This window comes from Mesoplodon bidens (assembly GCF_964165515.1).
Source record: "Mesoplodon bidens genome assembly, chromosome: 15".
Taxonomy (NCBI): domain Eukaryota; kingdom Metazoa; phylum Chordata; class Mammalia; order Artiodactyla; family Ziphiidae; genus Mesoplodon; species Mesoplodon bidens.
In genome coordinates, this window is record NC_138171.1 from 76,586,419 (window position 1) to 76,598,897 (window position 12,479).

A 12,479-nucleotide genomic window follows, 5' to 3' on the forward strand; every position below is an offset into this window, starting at 1 on the left:
TAAGGACCAACTCTAGCAACACATTTATTCCTTAAAATTAAGGTAGTAGAGAGGATGCTCAAAGATGGAGAAGATGAATAAATATACCGTGTATGTCAAATCTGCTAAGGGGCCGATGTATGGGCCGAGTTAGAAAATTATTTTCCAAACTCCATCTGTTCTCAGTGAGGTGAGTGAGTGTGGTTCCACATTGTTTGAGTAATTAAAATCCCACACTGGATACATGAAAAGTAAGACATGGGTATCCTGCTTTAGGGTCCATCACATAATTCATTCTGAAGCATATTTCCTTTGATAATTGAGCTTGTCTAGCCTCAGCTTTAATGCAGTCAGCTTCATTTGGCTAAAGGAAGACATATTCCCCAGGGATGAATCAGATCTGTGGAATGCACCAACTCAGGAAGTACAGTAGAAATATAATTACTGGAGCAAGGTGGAACACCACGAAGCCTAAGTCTTCTATCCCTCTCATCCGTGAGCCTTCGACAGAACTCCAGAAGGTGAGAGGTGGTCCTGTGTCCTAGTGACAGAGTCCTTTCCTTTTGTCTGCCTCTCCATTTCTATTTCCGGTTTTCCTTTTTCCACATCCTCCCCCAGCATCTGCTTTGACCACCTTGCCCCAATCTTTGTGTCACTGATTTGTCAGCACATTGATAAAGGCACTGGAAATTGAGAGAAAGGGAAGAAAAATCATACTTGTGGTCAGCTAGTACATTCCAAGTGCTGTGTGAAGTGCCTCATTTATGTTGACTCATTAAACACTCTTAAAAACTCTGCAAACTTTACATTATTAGCCCCATTTTGCAGAAGAAATTAATAGATTATTTGAACCAGGTTTCTCTTGTTCAAGCTAATAAGTGACGGAGGCATGATTCAAGCCAGATGTGTGTGTCTCCAAAGCTGTAGAGAGGCCTGGAAGATAAATCCAGGATTGTGCTTCTCTCAATTCAGCCAGTCAGGAAACTCTGAGAGACATTTGGCTTCACAAAGAACAGTAAAGACAAATGTGTTGGGCTTCTTAGTAGAAGGTCTTGGTAAACCCACCTTTCATTCATTCATTCATGAAATGATTATTGAGCCTCTATTCCAGGTCCTGTTCTGAGTATTAGGAGTGGGAGGGGCAGGGACAATTCCCTCGATTCATTGAACTTACACTCAAGCTGGGGGTTTTATCTATCCAGATAAACCAACAACTAAAATATGAAGTGTATCAGATGGTAACTTCCCCAGAAAAATATAAAGCAGTGAGGGGGGTAAAGAGTGTAGGAGGTGGGAGAGAAGGTGTTATTTTAAAATAGAGTGATCCAGGTAGAAAAAGTGAAGTTCAGTGTTGGGACTAACTAAAATGATATGTCCAGAGTGAACCCATTTGGGAAGCAGAGGTTGGGAGTGATAGAGGAAACGTACAAACTACCTGTATCTTTTCATTTCGTAGTACTGGCGTACCTCCTCTACCACTCAATCAATACTGGTTTTAAGTATTTCCTACATGTCCAGAAGAAACTTGTGAAATCCTTGGGCCTATGAGCAAGAAGGCAAGTTCAAAGGATGCAACAAACAGTGTGCAAAGGATGAGTATTAAGTCAAATGTTATTCGAAGAGTAAAAAGTGTTGACTTCATGATTCCAAGATTTGGGAATTCTTGCTCTAAGTGGTCATCATCCAATCATCAACTTATTAATTTACCTTCAAGTACATTAGTCATATACCTCAGGCTCTCCAACTAGGTTTTGGAGACTCAAATACATCTCCTAGAGTATAGGAGAAACAAGGAAATTAAGAAAAACTAAACCATGAATAAGTCATTTAACTCTAGTACTCTCAGTTATTTCCAAAACGAGTTGCCAAAACATCCCAGGTATCTGGCTGTTCTAGAGCCTCACTCCCAGGCAGGGCGCCACCAGCTAATGTTCCCACCCACCACATAGTCCTTAGCTCCTCCTTTTTTAGTGCTATACAGTAGTCTCTTATTTGTTATCTATTTTATATATGGTAGTGTGTATATGTCAGTCCCAATCTCTCAATTTATCCCTCCGCCGCTTTCCCTGTTGGTAACCATAAGTTTGTTTTCTACATCTGTGACTCTATTTCTGTTTTGTAAATAAGTTGATTTATACCATTTTTTTAGATTCCACATATAAGCTATATCATATGATATTTGTCTTTCTCTGTCTGACTTGCTTCACTCAGTGTGACAATCTCTAGATCCATTTATGTTGCAGCAAATGCAGTATTATTTAGTTCTTTTTTATGGCTGAGTAATATTCCATTGTACATGTGTACCACATCTTCTTTATCCATTCATCTGTCGATGGACATTTAAGTTGCTTCCATTTCCTGACTATTGTAAATAGTGCTGCAATGAACATTGGGGTGCATATATCTTTTTGAATTATGGTTTTCTCTGGATATACGCCCAGGAGTAGAATTGTTGGATCATATGGTAGCTCTACTTTTATTTTTTTAAGGAACCTCCATAGTGGCTGTACCAGTTTACATTCTCACCAACAGTGTAGGAGGGTTCTTTTTTCTCCACACCCTCTCCAGAAGTGCTGAAGTTTTAAAGCCCCTGGAAGCGGTCCTCAACCAAGGATGGGTGGGGCTGGGTGAGTGGTTTCCCCAGCTTCTTCGGCCCCAGGTTGGGATGGCTCTGAGGCATGTGTTCCCAATATATTGTCTCCCAGAGCTCATCAGTAGAACCAATCTCAACTTCCTCACATGACATCTTGCCTGGTAATTGTCACTTTCTTTATTGGCTGTCTTCTCTTCTCTGCCTCTTTGCCACCTTCCTATTTGTATTTCCTGAAATCCCTTCTCAAATAAACTATCTGTCCCCAAATCTTTGCCTCAGGGTCCCCTTCTGGGGAAGCCCTACCTAAGACAACACGTTTTTATGAGATTCATGCCATCTTCTGATCATCTCCTCCAAAACACTGCCATAGAGAAATGCACTGCCTACCACCCACTTGCCAGCATTCTTTACTTGCCACTGTTCTTTGGATCCATCCTTCTTCAATAAAATGCCCCTTAATTCCTACTGCATGTGTCTAGAAACTGGCGTTCCTCAGTGGTGAGCAAGGAGCTGCATGCAAAGCAGTACCAATTATTGTCTGAACTCATGGCTCTGCATTTGTGAAATCCGGCTTCTGCCCCTAATGTAGCACCCACCTTCCCCAAACAAGGGTTGGAGGGATGAAAACTTATAGTAAAAGACAATGTGCTCCCTCTCACAAAGTTATAAACTGAAGGGTAGCTTGGATGTGCTATGGAAAGAGAATTCAATCAGGAGTCTTAACACTAGCCTGGGCCTTAGTCTGGATATATGTCTAAGCAAAATAGATATAATGATGCTTGCCCTACTTATTTCACAGGATGGTTGACACTATCAAGTGGGATCATGTTCATTAAAATGCCTTGTAAATTTTATGTGCCACAAGATGACAAATAAAGTGAAAGAGAACATAGCACCACCAGGATTGAACACAGGCCTCCCTTTTTGCCACTTTTGGTTAGAGAATTCACTCATTGCATATGTGCACACACAGTGTGCTCTCTGGACTTCACCTTAAGTTTAAATAAATTAATTTTCATATCAAAGATGCTTCAAACTTTGTTAAACCTACTAACAAACTCTTCAGTTATTTCCATGTTCCGAATTGTAGCAGTTGTAGCAAAATTGTAGCAAAAAAATGCTAAATTTTTCACCATTAAAGTTCTATCAGTCTCTTTGACCTTTACCCAAAGGTAATAAAAGTCAAGAGTGTTAGCACTGTTTTTGCCATTGTTCACATCCAAAATAAAAGCCATCCCAGGGACTTCCCTGGCAGTCCAGTGGTTAAGATTCCATGCTGCCAATGCAGGGGACACCAGTTTGATCCCTGGCTGGGGAGCTAAGATCCCACAGTCAACGTGGCACAGCCAAAAAATTTAAATTTTTTAAAAACAGACAAAATAAAAGGCATCCCCTAGATGTTATTGTGAGACCCAAGTGAGTTGTACACTCTACAGTTCTGTCTTAATATTACCTATTGTTATCACTGTTGCCAATACTATCAGTGATAATAAGGGAAACTAGGCAAAGGATCCAAAGACTATGGCAGAGGCTGTGAACCTCTGTAACAGTTAGCTATTGCTACATAACAAGCTGCTCCCAAACATGGGGACTTAATAAATATTGATTTGGCTCACAATTCTGCATTTTAGCATTCGGGGCTGGGCTTGGCTGGCAGTTCTGGTCTAGGCTGGGCTCCTCACATAACTACAGTCAACTGCAGGTCAGCTGGGCAAGTTGGTCAGCTGTCTGCTGAGGAACCTCCCCTTTTCTCCCTGTGGTCTCTCATTCTCCAACAAGTCAACCAAGATTTGCTCTCAGGGCAAAATCAGAAAAAGTCCAAGAAAAAGAGTGGAAGTAGGCAAAACCTCTTGAGGTCTAGGCTCATTGCTTCTACTACATTCTATTGGTCAAAGCAAGTGACAAGATCAGTTCAGATTCAAGAGATAGGGAAATACACTTCTAATTGGGAAAGGCATAAAGTCGTATTACAAAGGACAGGGATGCAGAGAGAGGTGAACTATATGGCTATCTTGGCCATCAATCCACCACGCCCACCGAGAGGCCTATGGAATTCTCCTTCTGTCCTCTGTGTCCTTATCGTCTCAAAGAAACAAAAGATCAGGGTAGATCCTCTGTGTGCCTTAGAGTAAGCACACCCGAATATTCTTCCCCTTTAGTCATATTCAAAAGAAAAACTGTAGGGCTCAGCAGGCAGAAGCCCAAGCGAGGATTTGAGAACCCAAGCAGAGTGATTGTAGCACTGGGCACTGCTGACAGGATGTGGCAGCCAGTCGATAAGACTGACCTTAATCCCAAAATAACGAAACTAATCCCTCCTATTCAAAGCAATGGGGTTTCAGCACCATCATTAACCCCTAAACACCAGAACTGGAAAGAAAACATTTTAAAATGTTCAAAATAGAACTGGATCCTCAAACAGCACCTGACAAATATCCTTATTCTAGAAACTTCTGTGGTTTTTTCCCTGCCATCTTTTATTTGTTGCTATTTTGTGGGAATTTACACGGAAATTTCTCAGGAGGAGGGCAAGAGCTTTCTTTAATTTTCCTTTCCTCCCAATCTTTTCTGCACAAAAATATACCATTCTCTTTGCTAAAAGGATAAAAAAGACTGATTACTCAGGGATGAAAAAGAAATTATGTGTGTCAGAGACAGCTTAAGTACACACAAGATGTATCCTGGTTGTCTGAGGAATGAGGGTGTGGGAGGTGACTACTGTCTTCCCAGGCACTGTCTTAACTTCTTTAAAGGAACCGAGACAACCACCAGTTTAGAAAGATGAGAAAATGCTAACGGTGTGTGTTTTTAAACTTTCAGAGGCTGTGGGGGGATAGAAAACCCTAGAGAGCTAAACCCATACCCTCATTTGTTATTAAAGGCAAAACCCCCAACTAGGACAAAGGGATTCTCTAAGGGGCTAGAGTTTTTATATGTCTGCACTGAAAATCCACTTTACCTTCCATACCTATGGATTTGACCATGACCATGGCCTACTGGAATTCCTGGCTTCCGAAATTTCATTTCTGTACCTTAAATATGAAGAGCCCACTCAGCTCTGAGAAAAATGAACAATTAATTCTTCAGTCAAGATATCCTGACCAACTAGCTCAACATAATCTTATTCCAGAGCAGTGACTTGAAGCCAAGAAGAAACAAGGGAGTGCCTTGGAAATGCTGTCCCCAACCTCCAGGGACTGAATTAGGAGGCATTCCAGGTTGGTTCCTCAGAAAACAAAGCTGAGATAGATGCATAAGTCTAACTAGTTTATCTGGGAGTGTGATTTCACAGAGCAGGAAAGAGGGATAAGAGAGTGAAATAGCAAAGGAGGGGGAGCCATATGGAATTAGCCAAGCTACAGGCATCTGGGTGTTGATTCTCATGGGGCAGCTGAGAAGCCCTGTGAAATGCACATCAGGACCATCTTCCTGGGGCAAGCTGTGGAGATTTACCCATCAGCTTCCATCTGCCTTTAGGTAAGGATACCCACAGGGCAGGGCATCAACTCCCTTATACTTCTGGGTGAGGCACCTGAATGTCAAGGGGCTCTTTTCAAGGATGTCCTGCCCTAGAAGATCAAAGACCTCCAGGCCGAAGTGAGAGGTGGGGCTGAGGTGGGTACTGTCAGAGTTCATCCTTGTGTGAGGCTGGTTGAAATCTGCATGAAACTGGTCACTACTGCTGTGGCTGGGATAAGAGACAGGGACAAGAGAGTTGGAAGGTCTGTTTAAGAAGCATCTGATGTGCAATTCATACAGTTGTGCGGTTTGCATACTGCTCAACTCTAGAGGGTGCCATTCACAGCATAATAGCAGCTCCGTATTTTCCCTGCTTTATATATAAGGTCTCAAATGAGATTTTGTTTGAAAGAGATTCCACTGCTAAAAAAGAAAATGTAAAAACAACATAAGATGAAACCTTTAAAAGCTTCTGTTTTAGAATATTTTGGAGGACGAACAGAAGGGACAAACTGAAGAATAGATGGAAAAAAATAAAAGTTCTGTACATTAGTGATGGATCAAAGGTTTTGGATGTTAACAGAAAAGTAACAGGGAAGGCTTGTTTTTTGTTTTTGTTTTTTGAGTCCTGGAAACCCAAAGGCAAAAGGCCAGAAAGTTTAGCATTAGGAGGGAGATAAGGAAGAGGAACACCAAAGAAGATAGTATTGAGCGATTCTGGCAAAATGACAACACAGAAGAGATTGAGGGAATGGGGGTGGGGGAGCAGAGAATGACATAACTAGTTAAAAGGAAATAAGAAAGAAATATAAAAGAGAACTTTTAGATAAAAATACTACCCGAAGGATTGGAGGATAAGGGCTGGTTATGGACTCAGTTCCTTGTTACTATTTCTCTTTCATCTTCCGGAAATAACCCCACCTGCAGTCCTTGGTCCTTCTCTCTACCTTTATTCTCACAGCGATCAAGGTGACCTTGATTATAAGCTTCTACACTGCAAAGCTTCTCTCATCCTCAGTCTCATCCAATATTGCTCCAAAGTTCAGAGAAAAAAATTCATCTCTGACTAAAAATTTTACACTTCCATTCTCTTGTGTTCTTACATATCTGTACATGTCCTTCAAACTCATCTAAACTTCTAGCTGTTTCTCCTACATTTTTTCAGAGTCCAACCTCCTCATGTCACCAAGAGACCTGGTCAACAGCTTCCTCCACTCTTGTGCCAACATCTGTAACTTCCTGCCCTTCAACCATGGACTATAAACCCCAGACTCTGGATAAATGCAGCCCTCTGCCTGATCCCACTTGTATGACGTCCTTTGGAACACAGGGTAAAATCACGCAAATACCTGGATTGGTGTCAATAAAAACACATGGTCCCGCTGGAACTCTAATGCCCAGCAGGTGACAGCGTAAATTGGTACAACCACTTTAGAAAACTATTTGGCGGTACATTTGGCCCTCCATATCTGGGATCCTGCATTTGCAGATTCAACCGACCACAAATCTATCAGTAAGGGACTTGACCATCCGCAGATTCTGGTATCCGAAGGGGTTCTTGGAACCCATCCCCCAGGGAAACAAAGGGATCATGGTATCTACAAAAGCTAAATATATGCATACACTATGATTCAGCAATTCCATTCCTAGGTATCTACCCATCAGATATGTACTTTCATTCATCAAAGACATGTACTAGAATGTTCATAGCAGAAAGTATTCATTATAGCCTCAAAGTGGGATTTGCTCAAATGCCCATCAATAATAGAATGGAGAAATCTATTATGGTTGTTTACACATAGAATTCTTCCAGCAATGGGAATGCGCAAACTACAACTACATGCTAAAGCAAGGTGCATAGACCTTACTAATTCAATGCAGAATGAGAGAAGTCAAATATAAAGAACACTTTGTTTGATTCCACATATATAAGGTTCAAAAACAGAATAAATCAATCCATAGGGTTAGAAGTTAAGATAGTTATTACCCTTAGAGTGAAGGGTTAGTAACTTAACCAGGACACAGAGAAGTTTCTGGGGCATTAATAATGTCCTGTTTCTTGACATCAATGCTGCTTACATGGGTGTATTCCGTTTGCAAAAATTCACTGAGCTGTAGAATATGATATGTGTGCACCTTTTTGGATGTATGCTATATACCTCAACAAGAAGTTTCACAAGAGTTATAAAAACAACAAAATAGAGTCCCCAGCTTCATCTGGCTCTCCCTTCAGCTGTAAGGGTCTTTCAAATATAAAGGAACCCCTTCTGAACCACCGTTTTCGTTTCCTCTCTCCTAGCATGATTTTACCTTGTATTTCACGAGAAAAACTGAAGTTGTCAGTTTCGAAGTTGTCAGAAGGAGCATAGCTATGAGCCCTGTGGAAGCTCCCTCCTGTCTGTCTTTATATTCTTTCATTAGCTCACTGCTTTTGCACTCTCATAATTCTGCTGCAGGGGACCAACCATGTCCAACTCATCCATCTCAACCTTTCAGCTTCTGCTCTCATCACTTCTTCATTCCCTAGATCTTTCTTAGTCTGCTTCCCAAAACAGGGAATCCAATTAGCTCCTCCCTTATTTTCACAAAAAGCAACATCATAGGTTGCTGACTCTTTGACAGTTGCTTTGGATAGGCTGAGCTCCATCACATGCTCACTTTTGCTCCAATTAGCTACTGATGGAGAGTTAGGTCATGTGACACAAAACATGGCCACCTAAGCAGCAGGAGCTTTAGGGAAAGGGGGTGTAGTGAGTGAGTACCTATTGATATCTATATATTCACCTTAAATCTTTAGTCTAAAAGATTTCTTTTTTAATTTACATTCCCCCAAAACAGAGCCTGAGTTAGGGATTTGGATTCAGACAGTTTATTTGGGAGGTAATCCCAGTGTGCAGGAGTGAGGGATCTGGTAAGGAAGAAAAACCAATACAAGCATGTGTTGTCAAGATCACTGCTCTGGGCAACGGAGCTCAGTTCCATGGGAACCTCTGAAAACTTTACAGAATGCCTCTTAGAATTGTCCAGTATAACAGGAAAGGCAAGAGCATTCTTTTTTCTTTTCTTTTTTTCCAGCTTTATTGAGATATAATTAACATGCAAAATTTTTTGTAAGTTTAAAGTGTACAAGGTGATATTTGATATGTGTTTATATTACAAAATGATTACCACAATAAGGTTAATTAACACATCCATTACCTCACATAATTATAATTTTTTTGTTTAAGAACATTTTAGATTTACTTTCTTAGCAACTTTCAAATATATAATACAGTATTATTAACTATAGTCACCATGCTGGATATTAAATCCCCAGAATATATTCATTTTATAACTGTGAAGTTTGTGCCCTTTGACCAATTTCTCCCCATAACCCCTACCCACAGCTCCTGGCAACCACCATTCTATTCCCTGTTTCTATGAGTTCAGCTTTTCTTCAGATTTCACATATAAATGAAGTCACATAGTATTTGTCTTCCTCTGTTGGACTTATCTCACTTAGCAGAATATCTTCAAGGTTTATTCGTGTTGTCACAAATGGCAGGATTTCCTCCTTCTTATGGCTGAATAATATTCCATTGTATGTAAATACTATCAATACATTTACTTTATCCATTCATCTGCTGATGGACACTTAGGGTTGTTTTCATATCTTGACTACTGTGAATAATGCAAGACAGAATCATTTATTCATTAGCTCACATCCACATGGGTGGAGGATTGTTGATTCCCCCACAGAGGTGTTAACTCCCCCATACTTCCAAGCTTTCATGTACAGGGCTGAGCAAGCTCTCACTGGTGCTCATGGCCTTGGAGAAGCCCTGGACAGAAGGGAAAACTCAAAGTTTTCAAGACACTGCCTGCTTGAAATGAGTCAAAGACTGCACAGGACTATCTACCCCTCCATGACTGAAATCAGAGCTGAGGTCTAGAGACCATGGATGGATCTTCCACCAAGGAATAGTTAACAGCCATTGTTTTCTCAATTTTCTTATTACTCTCTCACCCTTCATGACCTTTGATTCAACCCTTGGTAAGGTCACCATGAAGTTCATCATAGTTTCTGGGCACAAAACAAAGAGAAAACTTTCCAATCCTCCATGCCCCAGCCTCTCTGGGATATTTGATACTGTTGACCTCCAACTTCAAAACTCCTTCCTTGTTTTATAAGAAACCTCTTGCCTCTGAATCTTCTCTTTCTCAGTCTCCTTTGGTTTCTCTTCCTCTGCCTATCTTTGAGGTGTTCGTGTTTCCCTGAAGTACTGAATTTGCTTTGCTTCTCACTCTGTATAAACCCAACCTTGCCTATATTAGCTTCAGCTACAGCCTCCATGCAGATGATGCCTAAAACTAGAACTCCAGGCTTCTTTTCTGATGCCCCAAATCACATTTCTGCCTGCCTACTAAACACCTCCTCCCAGCTCACCCACAGCCACTTCAAATTCATCATGACCCATACTGAATTGCTTACCGCCCCCGCTTCCAAACTTTTCTGCCTCAGGACTGAAGCCAGACACCACGCCCTCATTAAATCAGTTGCCAAGCCGTGTCTGCACCACCTCCTAGTATCTTCCTCCTCTGCCTCTTCTTTCCTATGGCCACATGTGGAAGAACACAGATTCAAGACTAGCCTCCCCAAGAATTGCCTGGGTCCACACCACTCCCAGAGCGAGCTTAAAAAGCCATCAATCTATTCATGTTATGCATCTTCAGTCCTTCAGTGGTTTGGTTACCATTAAGATAAAGAACAAACTCTTTAGCAGGACATATGAAGCTATTCATGATCCAGTGGCTGCCAATAATTAGCAACAATTTATTATTGTTGCTCCTTAGCTTACTAAGAGGCTTGCAATTACCGGGAAAGGATGTGCTTCCTCAACCTCCACCTCAGTCTCCCAACCCACTCTAGCAAACACCTGCTTATCCTTAGAACTTCATTCAGGCATCAGCTGAAGTCTTCCACTGCCTTGACCACTCAGGTAGATTTAAGCACTACCTTCTCACTCTTCTCAGAGCACCCTATTAAATCTTCAAGTATAACATGCATCACATTGCATTGCAAAGTTTGCCTTTATGTTTGTCGTTTTCATGACCCTGTAAACTTGTATCCATTACTATTGTTGTGTAACAAACAATCACACAAACTCAGTGACATACAACAATAAATATTAATGTCTCACATTTCTTCCAGGTTCAGCAGATCTGAGCTGGGTGTTTCTGCTGGTTTCTGCTGGGCTCACTCATGCATCTGTGGGTCTGATAGGGTTCTATCTGGGCTGAGCTTGGCTGGGCAGCTTAGCTGGGATAGCATTGCTCCATCTGTATCTCATCCTTGAAGCCAGGGATTTTGTTTCATTCATCATGGCCCTTGGTATTGAATTGCTGAATGGAAGACCACAATGAGATAACTAGTTAATATTGAATATATTAAACAGAAAGTACTAAATTGAAGCCAATGGCATCCCCTACTCTTCCCAAGTTCTTCCAGTTATCCATACCTAAAAGAACAGAATACCCTCTCACCCATTCTCATAAGTATTATTTTTTCACTATTCCAATGATTATTAGGTAAGACTTCCATGTCTCTTGCAACCTCTCAGCAGAACATTCAAATACCAGGTGGTATTTTATCTACAGGGTAACAAGGATTTGTTTGCCTTCTCTGGAGCTATTTGAAGGAAAGCCACTCTGGTGGTTTAAAATATATATGTAAATTCTTTGATGCTCCCTCCAATAGGTGAAAGCTAATTCTCTTCCCATTAAGTGGACACTTGCTCTGGAAGCAGAAGCCAGCTGCCATGTCATAAGGGCACTCAAGCAACCTTATACATAGAGAGGTCTACATGACAAGGAACTGAGGCCTCCAGCCAATGGGCATCTGAAAAAGCCTGCTTGGAAGCAGATACTCCAGCTCCTTCTGAAGACTGCAGTAGTCCTGTTACCTACTGCAAGTTCATGTGCCTGATGCACCGTGAGGCCAAACAACAAAACATTGGAGTTTGGAGAAGAGAAATGTTTATTGCAGGAGAAATGGGTGGCTCATGCCCCTCAAAACACCGAACTCTCCAAAGGATTTCAGGGAAGCATTTTTAAAGGCCAGGTGAGGGACGGGCATCACAGGGTATGTGATCTGCTCATGCACAGTTCTCTGATTGTTGATGGTGTGGTAACAGAGCAGTTAACATTGTTAATCCTTAGGCACCAGAAGGTCTGGGGGTTATGTGCTCGTGATCATCAAGTAGTTAATTTCTTCCATTTGGTGGTGGTTTTTAACATCTGAAAAACTCAAGAAATATGCATGAGATACTATTACCTGGGTACTTCAGAGAGGAGCTACAGCAGAAGATATGAGGGTAGGGTCTGTCCCAGGAAGGCCCATAGGGTCCTGCTCTGTTGCAGTCCCAACCAACATTTTGACTGCAACTGCATGAGAGACCCTGAACCAGAA